At 47.3% G+C, this 15450-nt stretch overlaps 1 protein-coding gene across 5 annotated transcripts in view; it reads right to left on the bottom strand.

The window, feature by feature from the left end:
* Positions 1–15450, bottom strand: part of LOC146822909 (glutamate decarboxylase 1-like) — a 931087-nt gene that overhangs the window by 754478 nt on the left and 161159 nt on the right. The window contains exons 1-2 of one of the 5 annotated variants that reach the window (XM_085607068.1): positions 13941–14002; positions 13671–13776 (exon numbers count right to left, since the gene is read on the bottom strand). The exons of 3 other annotated variants lie outside the window; for them this stretch is intronic. The gene's annotated coding sequence lies outside the window, so the exon portion shown is untranslated. Of the gene's footprint in view, positions 1–13670; positions 13777–13940; positions 14070–15450 lie in introns of those variants that run through there. One more of the 5 variants, XM_085607067.1, reaches the window with a different exon arrangement.

Raw genomic sequence — 15450 nt, forward strand, 5'->3', positions numbered from 1 at the left:
CCACACTCCCTTACTGAGACATATGGTTCCTCTTACGGCTGGTTATCATACTGAGGGTTCAGCATCACCTTTTTAAATGAGTGGGCATCTACCCTGTCTCTTTCCACTCAATGGTTTGGTTGCCCTATGCTCTCCACAATAGCAAGATCACTACCTGTCACTCAACACTTCCAGGGTCATCGTGTCCCCACTGGAATGATCCCATCCCTGTGCTCAGAAATGGTTTGGGACCAGATCATCTGGGAACAAAACAAGCTCCTGTGGCTTGAGCTAGACCTGTTGTTTCCCTGTGTATCCTGGTACAGCAGAGATTACATCAAATGATTTTTATTGACAAAAGACATGATTATGATAAACTTTTATGCAAACTATGACAAACGTGTTTTAAGTTCCATGTTATGCAAAATGATACAAATATATCATTTAGATACTGCATCGTAAGAGCATGCAGATGAAAAAAAAGTTTTAAGACATATTTTATGTTTATTTAATATAGATGTGACTATTGAATATGAAACACTATTTTCATTAATTTATATGATCTAGAATAATGTAGGAGAAAAATCTCACGTTATGGATTTTATTGCCAATGGATTTTATTTTCATGTAAAGAGTATACAAATTTATCAGAGCAAAAGAAAATGTTATGATTTAGTTTGGTTATCATGCAAGCATTTACTATAATGTCATTTAGCGTGGGCACCGAAAATGACAAATGACAAAATGACAGAACTATATTTAGATGTGTTCTCATGAAACTTCTTTAGCATGTATTTCACATATGTATTATTCAAATAAAACATGAATGACAAAAGTTGACGTGCATCTACTTATGAGTTTAATTTTGACACCTACATAATTTTTTATGAGTACACTATATTTACATGCATTGATTTTGACCAGATTTAAATGTTTATTAAGGCTGTATGCTATTTTATTGAATGCAATGTTCTTTATACTGAAAACTTTTAATCTGACTCTGCTGTTCTGCCTCATCATACCTTGAGAGTGAACATTAATTGGATTATCGATGCATTGAAAAAACTGATTTATCAGATGTTAAATTTGGATTTAGTTTCAGGTATCCTATTCCTGGTCCTCATTGGTTAACTGTCCATCCCCCGAGTGCCCAACCCCTTTCAGCACAGGGCAACATCCATCGGAGGACTAATTGAGTGTATGAGTAGTGTAAGACTAAATGAAGAAAATTCAGTATGGGCCCAGTAAATGCTACAACAATCCCTTGGGCTACCAGGAAGGGTCTATCCCAAACTAGGATGTCACCTACATGCAGTTCATTCTTCAATTATATAGTAAGGAAACAGTCCTCCTGTTGCACTATCAATCACACACCCACACACATGGTATGCTGATCTATCATACACAAAATGTATATGGCCCAAACCCAGCCAATGCTCATCTTTCAAATCCTCTTCATCTCCAGGTCTTCATAGAGCCCCAACTTATGCAGTACCATCTAGAAAGTTGTGCAAAATGACATCCCTACACCGAGCTACACATCCCATTCATCAATATTACATTTGCCATCCCCCTGTTGGAAACTGCTGTTAATACTGGAAAATACGATATGAATGCAAGTCACGATATATATTTGTATTATGTCGAACTCGCTTCACCATTGTGGAAATCACCCAAAGTGACCTCACCCGAGTCAGAAGTACGTGTTCAGGCAGTCCCTGGGACCCAGGTTCGAAGCAACTGATTGACAGATAACAGGTAGGGTGACACATAACCCTTAGACAAATGGCGAACAGGAAAACAGAGATCAATCCCACAGATAGGCAGCAACACCACAATGGTCTCAGCAGATTGACCCCCAATAAAACACATTTGGCTGGAGGGGCGTGTGTTCCTAAAATACCATAAAGTCAGATGCCACAATAAGTTAGGAGCACTCAGCCAATCAGAACACAGCATGCAAACTACACACAGTGACCACCTGCTCTTCATGTCAGACATGTGAACACGTAACCACTAGCTTCGCATTGTGTCCACGCAGGGTCGAGACACACCTGCGCTTCTTATAAATGACCAGATTTATGACTCTGTGACTACAACAACAAACTCACTTTATTCGGTTTTTGCATAAACCATAAAAGTAATCTAAAACAATACAAATACTGAAGAAAGTGAGTTTGTTGTTGTTGTTGTTGACTCTGTGACTAGGCCCATGTTCCTGTTCTAAAAAGAATGAGCAAATTGCTTTATTACACCATGTGAAATGTATAAAATGACGGTCAAAACCAATGTACTTTGAGACAGTCTTCAGACCCCAACTCTGTTGCCTGCTCTCCTGGATGCTGCGTTTTATCAAACCAACTGTTTCTGTTTTACCAAACGCCTCTTGTCTTTCGTTTTTCAAGGTAAATTCATATTTGAGCAACGCTGCCGTGCACAGTTATCCGCATGGGTGTACACTTTTCATGCTAAATGTTCATTAACAATTCTGCATAAGACAATACTTATAAATCTATTTTCTTTACCTTTCATTTAAATACAGCCTTTAAACAGAGATAATCTACAAGAGTTGGTTACTAAACAAGTTTTACTGTGACACACCTAAACAAAGTGCATGCTGTATTACACATTGAGATCAACCTTAGGTTGGTGGCTTGCAGAAACTCGCAACAAAGGGGTTGGGAATGTTGGCAGGCCACAGTACCACACAACTAGGCCAAGCCCAAGCTCTGGGTCACTTCCGATAAACTCATTTAGTAAAATATTAATGTGAAAAACCCTGAATATGAGGAACACTTTCATTTCCTTTAACTCTTTTATCACAAGCCTCTTCTCCTAAATCCACCATTGCTGATAGAAACGGCTTTTGTTATTAGGAACTGCACCCACTCCAGAGGATGGCTCTGAAAAAAACCCGAGTGCACCTTCGGAGATGTATTTAGATCACTTGCATTCTGCAGGACAAAGTACTCAGCTGCATCCATTTTGTTGCCTCACTTCTGTCGTTGTTATCTTGCTGTGTTCAGTGGGCACTTGGAGGCCATCTGAATCAGTGCCAAAAACATTATCCATTCTTTGCCAGTATTCATCTCTAAGCAAGGTCTGGATTTTGATTCCTCCCCATATCAGGCGTCCTCTACCAGGTGCCTCACTCTAAATGTCTGGAGTACAACAAGATGGACTTCATCTTAGGCGTAACTGGGACTGAAGTCTGATCCGGTATCAGTACTGGTGTCACAAAAGGAAACCTGAGCACCACTTAAGAGCACCAGCATGGCCTGTTTGAAGGTTATAACCTCAGCCAAATCAGTGCAGGGAACTCCAGATACAGTGGAGCAGGAATCAGGTCCGGTGTAAGAACCTGTGTCAGTGTCATCAATGTCAACTACCTCTGAAGAAGACGCAGACAATCTACATGATAAACGGTGTTAAGACCTACCCTTAGAGAAGAAACATCATCTGGGTGAGGAGTCATCTTGCCTGCTGCATTTCCTGTGTTACTTATTCTTGTCTTTCCATGATTTAGATGTGGGTGATGATCTTAACCTTGATCTGAAATATGAACAGTGGCGAATGCTGCTCTCTGGGATTGAGATGAAGCTCTTTGTCAGTGCAGGAGAACTGTTGCAAAGTTTCCAGATCCAGTCTAGTGTCTGGGGATATTCAAAAGATGAAGAATCTGCAGGTAGAAGCAGCCTTCAAATTGAGATTAGCTGACCTCAGCAGATTGAATTCACTGAAGAATTGGCTTAACCAATGCATACCTTGTGCAGGTTTACCTTCACAAAGCAAATAACTTGCAAAGTGATCTCCATACGTGCACTGTATCTCAGCACAGAGGCAGCACTCATCCCTCCTCTGCCTTCTCAGACACTACCCCAACCATTGTCCTCCTTAGGTTTTCCTTGACCGTACATCTCTCTGCATACCTGTTGTTACCCTTCACCTAAAATAAACATTGAGTGGGCTTCGACTACACACCATAAATTATTTTTCTCTCACCTCATGCTATTGGCTGTCTGTTGTATCATTCCTCATTTATGTAATGTTTGCATTGTAATACACAGAAACTATGTTAATATCAAAAGTACACTCAGCCATCACACAATAAATTACTCATCTCATGGATGACTTATGTACAGAGTGCATTTTTTTACCCGCTGCAGTAGGCATTTTTATATGTTTTACCCAGAAGTGAAAATCAAGCCTGGCCTATTAGCTTTACCAGTGCTTGTTTATATGGGCATTCATTTTTGTGAAATCAACTTATAAGTATTTTACACTGCAGAATGAAACAAAGGTAGCCTTTGCACAGTGTAGCTATGTTGGATGTGGCCCTTTTTGCAGAGCCATCCCAGAACTTCTTCCCTTACTCCTGTATTTTTTCTGACCTGTTGTTGGTGCTTTTAGGACTCTGGACACTTTATCACTGCTGTTCATTGCTAAAGTGAATGTGCTCTCAATGGTAAACTTGGTAAGATTGATCTACACATGTTTGGCATATTTAATTTACCTATCAGTCCCTTGTACAGCGGTATCTCATATACCCAGGGCCAGTAAATCAAATGCTACTGGTGGGCTTGCAGCGCTGCTTGAGCCACCCACCAAAGTGGCCTTTCAAACCTGTCTCAGGCCTCTGCCATTGCAGGACCTGTGCGCGCAGTTTAATGTCGCTATGACGTGGCACATAAAGTGGTTGCCACATCTGTGACTCCCCTTTTACTACATATCAGTCATCCCTACGGTAGGCCCTAGCTAGCATTGTGGGCAGGGTGTGGTGTAGGTAAAAGGGAGGACATGTGCCTTAACTGTGTGGCATGACCTGGTAGTGACAAACAGCCTATTTGGTTTCTCACTGCTGTGAGGCTGCCCTCTCATAGGCAGTGAGGATTCCCTGATATGGCTTCAGTGGGAATTCCTGACATGAGAGGAGTAGCGTGATCAAGTTTGGTATATTTGGAATAGTGGTGATAAATGCTGCATACTGGTGTTCGCAGATTTATTATCACTATTTTAGAAATGCCACTTTTAGAAGTAGGCATTTCTGTGTGCTATGTGTCTTTGTGCCTGCCTGTTGTGTATTGACTGTCTGGCCTTGGAGTGACAGGGGCTGGGGAGGTGCAGTGGCTCCAGAGAGTCTGGATGACTTGGCGCTAGGCTGAATAGGCCTGCTCTGCATTTGGAGTAGTGGGAGGAGTGGCACCCAAACCTGAATAGGGCTGTGTCTGCCTTCCACAATGATGGCTCCGCCCCCCTGTGGTGGGTCTGGGGCAAGGGCCTACACTTCCAATAGGGAGTGTTGTGCACTTGATAAGTGCCCCCCAGAACCGGTTGGGCTAGGTCCTGGGCCCTGTACCAGGGCAGAACAAAGATTTTGTGGGATATAATTATTGGGGCTGTGACCACATGTCTGTTGAACTCACTGAACTAACTTGGACTTGAATGAGCACTGTGCCAGGAGGAACCCCTGTGGAACCCAGCTGCTGCCTAAGGTGGCTAAGGGCCTGCTCTCTGCTGAGAGGCCCTGCGTGCTGGCCTGCCTGTGCCCAGCTCTGCCCTTGTGGAGGTCTGGCAAATAGCGCTGCCTGCTCCCTGTTGGTGTCTTCAGGTGGGAGACAGGCTGAGTGCTTACTTGAATGGGCCCTCCGACATTCAGTGCATGGTGAGCGATTTACCCCCCTGAGCCAGAGAAATGGGCTCTGACTAAGAAACGCCACGAACCAGAAGCCAGGCTTGCTTCCCACACCTGGTTGTGGGGGGGCCGGCAGGAGCGGCTGAGCCAGAACCTTGTGGGTTCCTGTGACCACCAGAAGTCAGGCGTGATGTTGCCTGGTGGTGGGCAGAGTCGGAAAGAGCTGAGGGACATCGCTCTGTGCTCTGAGTTTGACCGGAATGTTCTCTTATGCTTTCTGTCCATCAGAGAAGGCGCAGGCATATCCACTTTGGTAGTTTGGCCAACGGCGGTCTTGGAGACCCTGGAGGGTCCCAGACGTGCTGCAACATTGTGACAGGAGCTTTTTGGTTGCCCCGCACTTGGGGAAGCAGCGCTTCCACTCTCCCTGCACGGATGCCCTCGAGCCTTGGTGGAGGAAGGAACCGCCACAAAATCACTGGGCAGTCCGGGTGGTGAGCGCAGAAGCACTGGGACTGCCGATTGGGGATGTAGGGGCCGGTACCTCAGTGCCCTACATGTGTTGGGGGCCAGTGGGCTCTCAGGGATATCGTGGCATATTGTGCAGTTATGTTTATGCCTAAGAGGGGCATAATGTGTTATGGAAATGATGCACTGCTGATATTTTATGCCTAAAGGTGGTGTGCTAACTGCACCCTTACCAGTAGTCACTGGTTGTCCTCACTAACTGTTATATATGTGATGATTATGACAGTGGCCCGATCGGCCTGGTGATTTATGTAAATACCTGTAAATACATGACAAGTGCTTGGTGGCACAGTGTATATATGTGATATGTTCCGATGTGTTTTATGGATAATACAAAGGCTATTTTTCCTTAACCTTGTGTGGAATTTCTTTTGTGGTGTGCCTAGTGTGTCGCTGCTGTGTGAGTGTGTTGCGCAAACTCTTTACACATTGCCTCTGGGATAAGCCTGACAGCTCTGCCAAGCTACCAAGGGGGTGAACAGGGGTTATCTTCAGTGTATAATTCCCTTTCCCTGACAAGAGTGGTGGTTTCTGCCTGGCTTAGGAGCATTCCCAAGCTGTAATGAGGTAAAGCAAGACACCAGGGCGTGGGTTGCGTACAATGCGCAGAGCTCTGGTCTCCGCCATAGCACACCTTTAATTGGATGTCCTGGGTGCACCCCTGGGGGCATATGTACAAGCTCCTATCGTCACGGGAACGTTACTTTTTCCAATGATCCTGTAGCGATAGGGCTTCGCCTTATTTACAAGGCAGCATTAAGTCACTTAACATGGCTTAACGCTGCCTTTTAAATAAGGCCCCCTTCCATGCTATGCTTAGCGTGAAAGGGGTGGGCAGTGGGTGTTGTGGTGGGCTTTTCACCGCAAAACCCATTGATTTCGACACTGGTGGTGTAAATAGTAGGCAGGGCAAAATTAAGACCAGGGGAAACCTGGTCTTAACTTGGCAAAATGAGGAGAAATGCTTTATTTGCCTTGTGCAGCACACATGGAAAAAGCAAAACGCCTTGGATTGTTGAAGGCGACCCTTCCTGCACATAAACAATCTTTTATAAAAAAAATTACATTTTGAAACTTTCATGTGTGCTGTATTAAGCAGCACACATAGAAGTTACAAAACGGCATTTAAAGATTGTTTATGTACAGGAAGGGGGACCTTCCTGCACATAAATATTGTTCCCCTGCACGCAGGCACCTTTGCACTAAGTGTTGTAAATATGGTGCAGCCTTGCATTTCTGAAGTGGCGGAGTGAGGCGTTAAGCCATAACGGTTTACGCCTCACTCCGCCACGTCTTTGTACATATGCCCCTTGGTCTGTTCAATCTGTTACAGATAGTGCTACCTTCAGCGGAGCCGGGAACTTGACCCTGCACTACGAGCAATGCATTAGTGACAGGTGGACAGCAGTACGAAGCTGCCAGTCCGCTTTTCACTGTGCAGGCAGCAACACGGCCTGTTTTAAGTGTTTATTTAACAGGGGGTTGAGATTCCCTAGCAGGAAGGTGCAGCGTGTGACAGAGAGTACAAAGAACGCGAGGAACACTAATTTCCTTAAAACACTTTTTCGAACTCCGTTATTCAAAAGATACACATATTACTCAAGCCACCTTCACAAATGTAATAACAATTACAACATAATGAAAACATATGGGGAGGGGCAAAAGTAACAGAAGGTTACATATTAAGCACAAAAATAATATATTATTTTATTCGTGAAGCGTCAATGCCAAAACAGTACCTGAGAACTGTACTATTGTGCGGTCTAGTAGCGGGCAGGGCGGAGCAAGGGAGGAAGAGGAAGGGGAGGCGCCAGGAAAGGAAAGGGCAGTTAGAGTAGGGACACCGAGAGAGGAGGTCAGATAATAAAGAGCTGTCCCCATAGAAGACACGGTGTCCGTGATTGTTGTGGGGGGCTGCAGGGGGACACGACAGCTGGCGACGAGGGTGGGATGAGCAACAGGCTCTCCCGAACCCCAACGTGCACTCGAGCCCATCCGAACGCAGCACAAGAGAGTGATCTCCCACGTGAGAGCCCCCCCCCGCGCGCACAAAGAGGAAGGCGCGTGTGCGAGTCCAAGCAGCAACAGCAGCGGCAAAGCCTACCTGTCCGGTACCTGCTGTGACCCCGGAGCTGGTGAGTGAAGCTCTGATGACAGCGCTGCAGTAGACAGAAAGCAGCAGTGTGAGCCTCGTGTGAAGCAGCCCGGTGCGAACGTGACTCCGGCGGCCATCTTGAAGTCAGGCGACTCTCCTGGGACTCCCCCATTAAAGTGAGTTGGCGGCCATTTTGAAGTCAGGCGCCTGGGAAGAACAAACAAGCACAAGCAAAGCCACGGAACAAAGAACAAACAAGCACGAGCAAAGTCAAGGCAAAGAGACAAACAAGCACGAGCAAAGTAAAAAAAAAAGAACATACAAGCACGAGCAAAATCAAGACAAAGGAATAAACAAGCACGAGCAACACCAGGATAAAGGAATAAACAAGCACGAGCAAAGCCAAGACAAAGGAACAAACAAGCACAAGCAAATACAAAGAATCAAACAAGCACGAGCAAACTCGAGCCAGTTGTGCAGCAAAACGCAGGTGCGTACACGCAAGCTGACAGAAGTGAACTGATCCGAGCGCACGGGATCCACAATGTCGAACCAAGGTTCGCCGACACGACAGGAGGCAAAGCCCATCGTCATGGGCCTATCTCACCTGCGCCCTCCGGAGCCCCTGAAGCTGGTAGTCGGTAGCAGCATGGGCCCTCGATGGGAAGAGTGGATCGAGGATTTCGAGGACTACATCAAAGGCTCCAAGGTGCTCGGGGATGAGGATCAGCTAATTGCGCTCCGCAACCTCGTGGGAAAGGATGTCAGCAAAATGATCAAAGAAATCCCCGCTGCAGATGCAGGAACGTACGCCAAAGTGCGAGAAGCCCTGGATAAGAAGTTCATACACAAGAAGAATGTGGACTATGAGAGGTATGTGTTCCAGCGAGCGCGTCAAGAGAAAGATGAAATTATGGGCGCCTATATAACACGACTACGGCGGCTGGCGCGGCACTGCAACTTTGAATCGTTCTCGACAGACGACGCTATACGCTTGCGTGTCATCGACGGCTGTCAGTCGGAGACCCTCCGAAGGAAACTCCTAAAGAAAAGCCACACCCTGGACGAAATCGAAGAACTAACGAGGGTACACGACCAGGCCGAGGAGCAGGCAAAGTCCATGGAATCAGGGTGTACGGAGCGCAAGGAACTTGTATGCCAAGTACGCACCAGTCGCCCCCGCCGAGGGTCGAAAGAGCGCGAACGGCCCACCCGGCCATCGTCGCACCGCCGCCACCCAGGACATAGGCGGCCGGACTCCGGGAGGAGGAGCGGACGGAATGATCACGTGAAGAAGGCGCCTGCGCGACGATGTTACAGGTGTGGGTATGACTTCCCACACAGCGGAGCATGTCCGGCCATGGGCCAACAGTGCCGCAAGTGTGGCCGAAGCCATCATTTTGAAGCCATGTGCGGGGAGTATCGCCGTGAGAAAGATAGGACCGCACCTGAGTCTTCACGAACTGGCACCCGCCGGCACCATGTGCGAGCCGTGCATGATCACCGCAAGTCATCATCGAGGTCCTCCCATTCCAGCAGGGAGTCGCGGTCATCAAGGTGGTCAAGGAGATCTTCGTCTCGGGACTCTGGATCAGCCTCGGACGAACGAGAGTACTCGGTGGAGTACGCGAACATGATTGCTGACCCAGACCAACTTAAAAAATACCCCCGACTGGACATCAGTGTAGGTGATCATAGTACGAAGTTTGTAATGGATAGTGGGGCATCTCTGAATTACATCCCAGTGACCGAATACAGGAAGATAAACCCTCGCCCCAGACTGAGCCCTGCACACGTCCGTGTCTACACCTGGATGTCCAGGAAGCCACTTCCATGCCTGGGGAAGTTTCCAACCATACTGAGACACCAAACGACATCAGTCCCAGCGGTGATACATGTCATAGAGGGGCCGGAGGTGGACTGTCTCCTCAGCCTGCCAACTGCTGAACGATTAAGACTGGTAGAAATCCTTTACCGCGTCACCAATGACAGCGACATCGTCCACAAATTCCCGAAACTGTTCACAGGACTTGGGAAAATGAACAGAAGCCAGATCCGCCTTCATATCAATGACCAGGTCCGACCCGTAGCTCAACATCCTCGGAAGGTCCCCTTCCACCTACAGCAGGCCATGGAAGACGAACTGCAGGATCTCCTGGCAGCCGACATCATCAAGCGTACCGAGGGCCCCACGCCGTGGGTGTCACCAGTGGTGATTGTCCCAAAGAAAGGAACCCCGGGGAAAGTCCGGCTATGTGTGGACATGCGCATGCCCAACACAGCTATCGAGAGAGAGCGCCACCCAGGACCCCACTTGAGTGACATGATAGCCGCCCTAAATGGCGCGCGAGTGTTTTCTAAGTTGGACCTTAACAAAGGGTATCATCAACTGGAACTCCACGAAGACTCTCGATACATTACAACGTTTGCAACGCACCTGGGGTTATTCAGATATAAAAGGCTAAACTTTGGCATATCATCAGCCGCCGAGATATTTCAAGAAGCCATCCGGCAAACCATCCATCATATCCCCAACACACTGAACTACAGTGACGACATCTTGGTGTACGGGGCAAACATTCAGGCTCATGACACAGCCTTGGACCGAGTCTGCCACGCCCTCTTGGAGGCCAATCTAACACTCAACAAAGAGAAATGCGAATTCCACCAAGCAAAGCTGAAGTTCTTTGGACATATTTTCTCTGGGGCGGGGATGAAGCCTGACCCAGAGAAAGTGAGCTCGTTGAACGACACCAAGAGCCCACGGGATGTCAGCAACGTGCGGTCTTTCCTGGGAATGGCGAGCTATTGCTCACGGTACATCGAAGATTACGCCACCCTCAGTCACCCCCTCCGGAGGTTGACCAAACAAGGCCAGGCATTTGAGTGGACTCCACAGTGCGAGCGAGCCTTTCAGGACATCAAACAGGCCGTAGGAAAAGCTGACAGCTTGGCATATTTTAGCCCAGACCGCAAGACCGAAATCACAGTGGACGCTAGCCCCGTTGGTCTAGGTGCCATCCTGGCTCAATACGATAAGGACACTGACCAGCGTCACATCGTGGCACATGCCAGCCGAAGCCTTTCCGATACAGAGAGGGCCTACTCGCAACCTGAAAAGGAGAGTCTCGCGGTAGTGTGGGCCTGTGAACACTTCCACGTGTTCATATATGGGAAACACTTCACCATGGTGACGGACCATCAAGCACTCGTCACCATCTTTGGGAACCCGCGTTCCAAAATGCCACCTCGCATCGAACGCTGGGGACTACGTCTGCAAGAATACACATTCACCATCGTCCACAAACCAGGGAAGTCGGCCAACCCAGCTGACTACATGTCAAGACACCCCGAAGCCTCCCAACGCCCTGTTTCATCTGTAGCCGAAGAGTACATCCACTTCGTAATGGATCAGGCACGGCCGCCGGCTGTTCCTCTAGAAGTCATCCAACAAGCCACCTCGCAGGATGAACTGCTACAAAGAGTGATCCAGAGGATACAAGCACATCGGTGGCGACAGGACGACACACCTGAAGAGAGTGACCCGCTGAAGCGTCAAGAGCTACAGGCGTTCAGGCACGTGAGCGAGGAACTATCCATCACGGCGGAGGGCCTGCTCCTGAGAGACAACAGGATTGTCATCCCACAACAACTGCGCCAGGGAGTCATCAATCTGGCGCATGAGAGCCACCGTGGGGTGGTTGCGACCAAGAGAGCTCTTCGTGAGCGTGTTTGGTTCTCGTTCCTAGACAAAATGGTGGAACTTACACTTAAGGACTGTCCGCAGTGCCAATTAGTAGGGCACAGTGACCCCCCAGCCCCGCTCCAAATGACACCACTACCATCGGGAGTGTGGCAAGATCTAGCCATGGATTTTTACGGCCCCATGCAGTCGGGCAAGTACGTGCTGGTGATCGTTGATGAATATTCGAGATTCCCCATTGCCAGATTTGTCCCTTCCACTGGAGCAGCTACCACACTCGCTGTCCTAGATGAAGTGTTCGCAGCCTGGGGAGTACCCAAAGTGTTGAAAACGGACAATGGTCCTCCATTCAACGGGCAGGAGTTCAGTGAATTCATGAAACTGATGGATGTCCGACACCGGCGGATAACACCATTGTGGCCACAAGCCAACGGCACTGTCGAGAGATTCATGGCCACCCTCAAGAAAACATTCCAGCAGGCAGTGCTTGACAGACGAGACTTGCAAACAGCCCTCAATGATGTGCTCCGCTCATACCGAACGACGCCCCATGCCACCACAGGCAAATGTCCAGCGACACTCATGCTGGGGCGCCCCGTTCGGACACGAATACCCACCTGGGAAGGAGCCTTACGACCAGTGTCTCCAGAACGCATTCATCGAGAAATAGTGGCTACCGATAGGGCTCGCAAAGAAGGCATGAAAACGTATGCTGACGGCCGGAGGCGAGCTCGGTCGCTCTCTTTCCGAGAAGGAGACTGTGTAGTGGTTAAACAGGAACAATGTAAGAAAACGGACAGTAGGTTTCGAGCAGAGCCCCTGACAGTCACTCGACAGAAAGGAACAATGTTAACCGCAGAATCAGACAGTAGGCGCATCACCCGGAATGTGTCCCACTTTCGAAAATGTAGCTCGGCTCTGCAGGAAGCGCTGGAGTCGCAGCTAGAGTCACCCAGAACTGAACAGCCTGTGCAGCGACGTGAAACTGCCGCTGACCCGGAGGGGGAAAGTGGAGGCAATCCCACTGTGGCAGCAGAAGGCCAGTCTCTCAGACCGCGACGAACAATTCGCCAGCCCCGACGGCTAATTGAGGAGATGTAAATATTTTGTGAGTTTTGTTCTGTTAACAAAGGGGGAGATGTACTATTGTGCGGTCTAGTAGCGGGCAGGGCGGAGCAAGGGAGGAAGAGGAAGGGGAGGCGCCAGGAAAGGAAAGGGCAGTTAGAGTAGGGACACCGAGAGAGGAGGTCAGATAATAAAGAGCTGTCCCCATAGAAGACACGGTGTCCGTGATTGTTGTGGGGGGCTGCAGGGGGACACGACAAGAACAATGCAAGAATAAAAAAAAAACGTTTTCAATTTGGATCAACAATTAAAACATCATTAATGGGGTGAGCTTCCATGAAAAAAGGTGACAAAATGTAAATCTCAGGGACCTATCGAGTAGTGTCCCGTTGCCTAGTAACCTTAATCTGCTTTTCGGAAACTTTACAGTGGTGCCTCGCACGAGTCTTCAACCAACATTTGCATTCACCTGGCATACACCACCAAATGTTGCCATCACCAGCGCAAAACTGACGATGTGCGTAATCTACGCCCATCTCTTTAAAAGTAACAAATCCTCAATACTCGGCAAAACTCGGACATGTAGCACTGCACGGGTATTAAATAAATAAATACAGATACATCTTCCCCTCTGAAAGAGAAGAAATATAGTGCAAATGTTATCTTACCTTATAACTTTCTCCAAGTATTGTGTTCTCTGTTTTCTTTCCAGAAAGGTGGTACCCTAGCTGTCTTTTTGCCTGCCAACAATTATTCCTTCCTGGTCACAAACAACTAACGCACAAGGAGAAAAAAAAAACAATCGTACTAACCTATTAATTAAATAATCGCGGGTTCCGAAGTAGCGTGCTAGTCGCTTCAATAAGCGTTTCAAAGCCTCTCTAGGGATCGTAAGCGCTGTACTAACAAAGTTTAAAATTACAATTACTTTTACCTACCTGTGTTGTTCAAGTGCTGACAGATTCGCTTTAGTGTCTGACTCTATATTTCTCCTGCCAGAAGTTATTTCTTTAGTGACTGACTTTTCTGAGAAGACGTTTTTCTTCTCATGCTGCTGAGAACAGAAGTTTTCCGATGAGGCTACAGAAAGGAATGTGACATTTCCTGATTTTCAAAGGTGTTTTAACCTGATATGGGCCGGATTCAAACCAAGCCTAACTACCCTGTTGAGACAGGGAATGAGCTAAGGTATTCCAGGAAGTCAGGACATAGACAAGTTGCAGTTTTCAGCAACATATTATGTTGGGAAGTTATTCAGAGTGTACTGTCAACGTAAATGGCCTCTGGGTGCAGTATCTGTGTCGATAATGAGCCAGCCTCCTCAAATGCCCCTGAGCACCACTCAGAGGACCAGTAGTTTCCATTAACTAGCACTGGAGTTCTTCTCAATAGCACTACAGCTGCTTCCCTTCAGCGCTCCTGATTTATTTTCCATTAATTGACCGACATTTTGTTTTTAAATACACCACAACTTTTTTAATTGCCTAAAAGTATCGTTGTCGTTCTCGCACTTTAATTTCCGAATGCATTTTCCATTTGTTTGCCCCTTACTCACACTGGGGCATATCAACAACAACCGGCGATATTTATCTCTAAGCGCACTTAGCGCTAGGATAATTATCGCCGGCTAGCGTGAATTTTTATCGCTGAGATAGCGTGCTATTAGCAACGCTTATCTCAATAACGATAAAAATTCTCACGCTAACAGGCTAACGTGAGATTATCGCTGGAAACCCAGCGATAATCTCACGTTACCTTGTTGATAGGGACAGGCAAACCTAGCCATGATATCCTCCTTCCATAGGATATCATGGCTAAGTCAGAAAAATACCAGACGTAAAAAAGCAGCGTTAACCGCGGTTAGCGCTGCTTTTTTTGTCTCTAACAGGGTTAGCGACATTCTTGATAATAGGAGAAATGTCGCTTAGCGACATTTCTCCTATTACTTTACTCTGGAACGCCCCCTTTGCATCTCATTAGAGATGCAAGGGGAAGCGTAGAGTAAAAGGGTGCTAACATGCAAATTTGCATGTTAGCACCCTGTTGTTGATAGGCGCTAGTTTTATCTCTCCTTTTTTGGCTTTTAAAGCCAAAAAAGCAGAGATAAAGCCCTTGTTGATATGCCCCACTATTACTTGTTCCTAAATTACGTTACTGTTTAAATACTTAACTGAGGGTTTTAATTGTTACATTGAAATATTTATTTTCACTCTACAGTGTCCGTCTGTTATTTTCTTTATTACTTTTTCCTTTGGAGTGCTTTTTATTTGTTTTGAAGTTTCTTACTCCTCTGTTCACTGCCTGCTCTTCTGCATCATTGTTGATCTTCTCCATTGTATTGACCCGCTCTCAAGTTCGTTTGCCACCTTTGTTCAAGACAAAGGGCCTAATTACGAGTTTGGCGGTGCGGGAGCAGGGCGGTTCACTGCTGCCCCACTTCCGCACCGC

Source organism: Triturus cristatus, chromosome 5_2, assembly GCF_964204655.1.
Source record: "Triturus cristatus chromosome 5_2, aTriCri1.1, whole genome shotgun sequence".
NCBI classification, from domain to species: domain Eukaryota; kingdom Metazoa; phylum Chordata; class Amphibia; order Caudata; family Salamandridae; genus Triturus; species Triturus cristatus.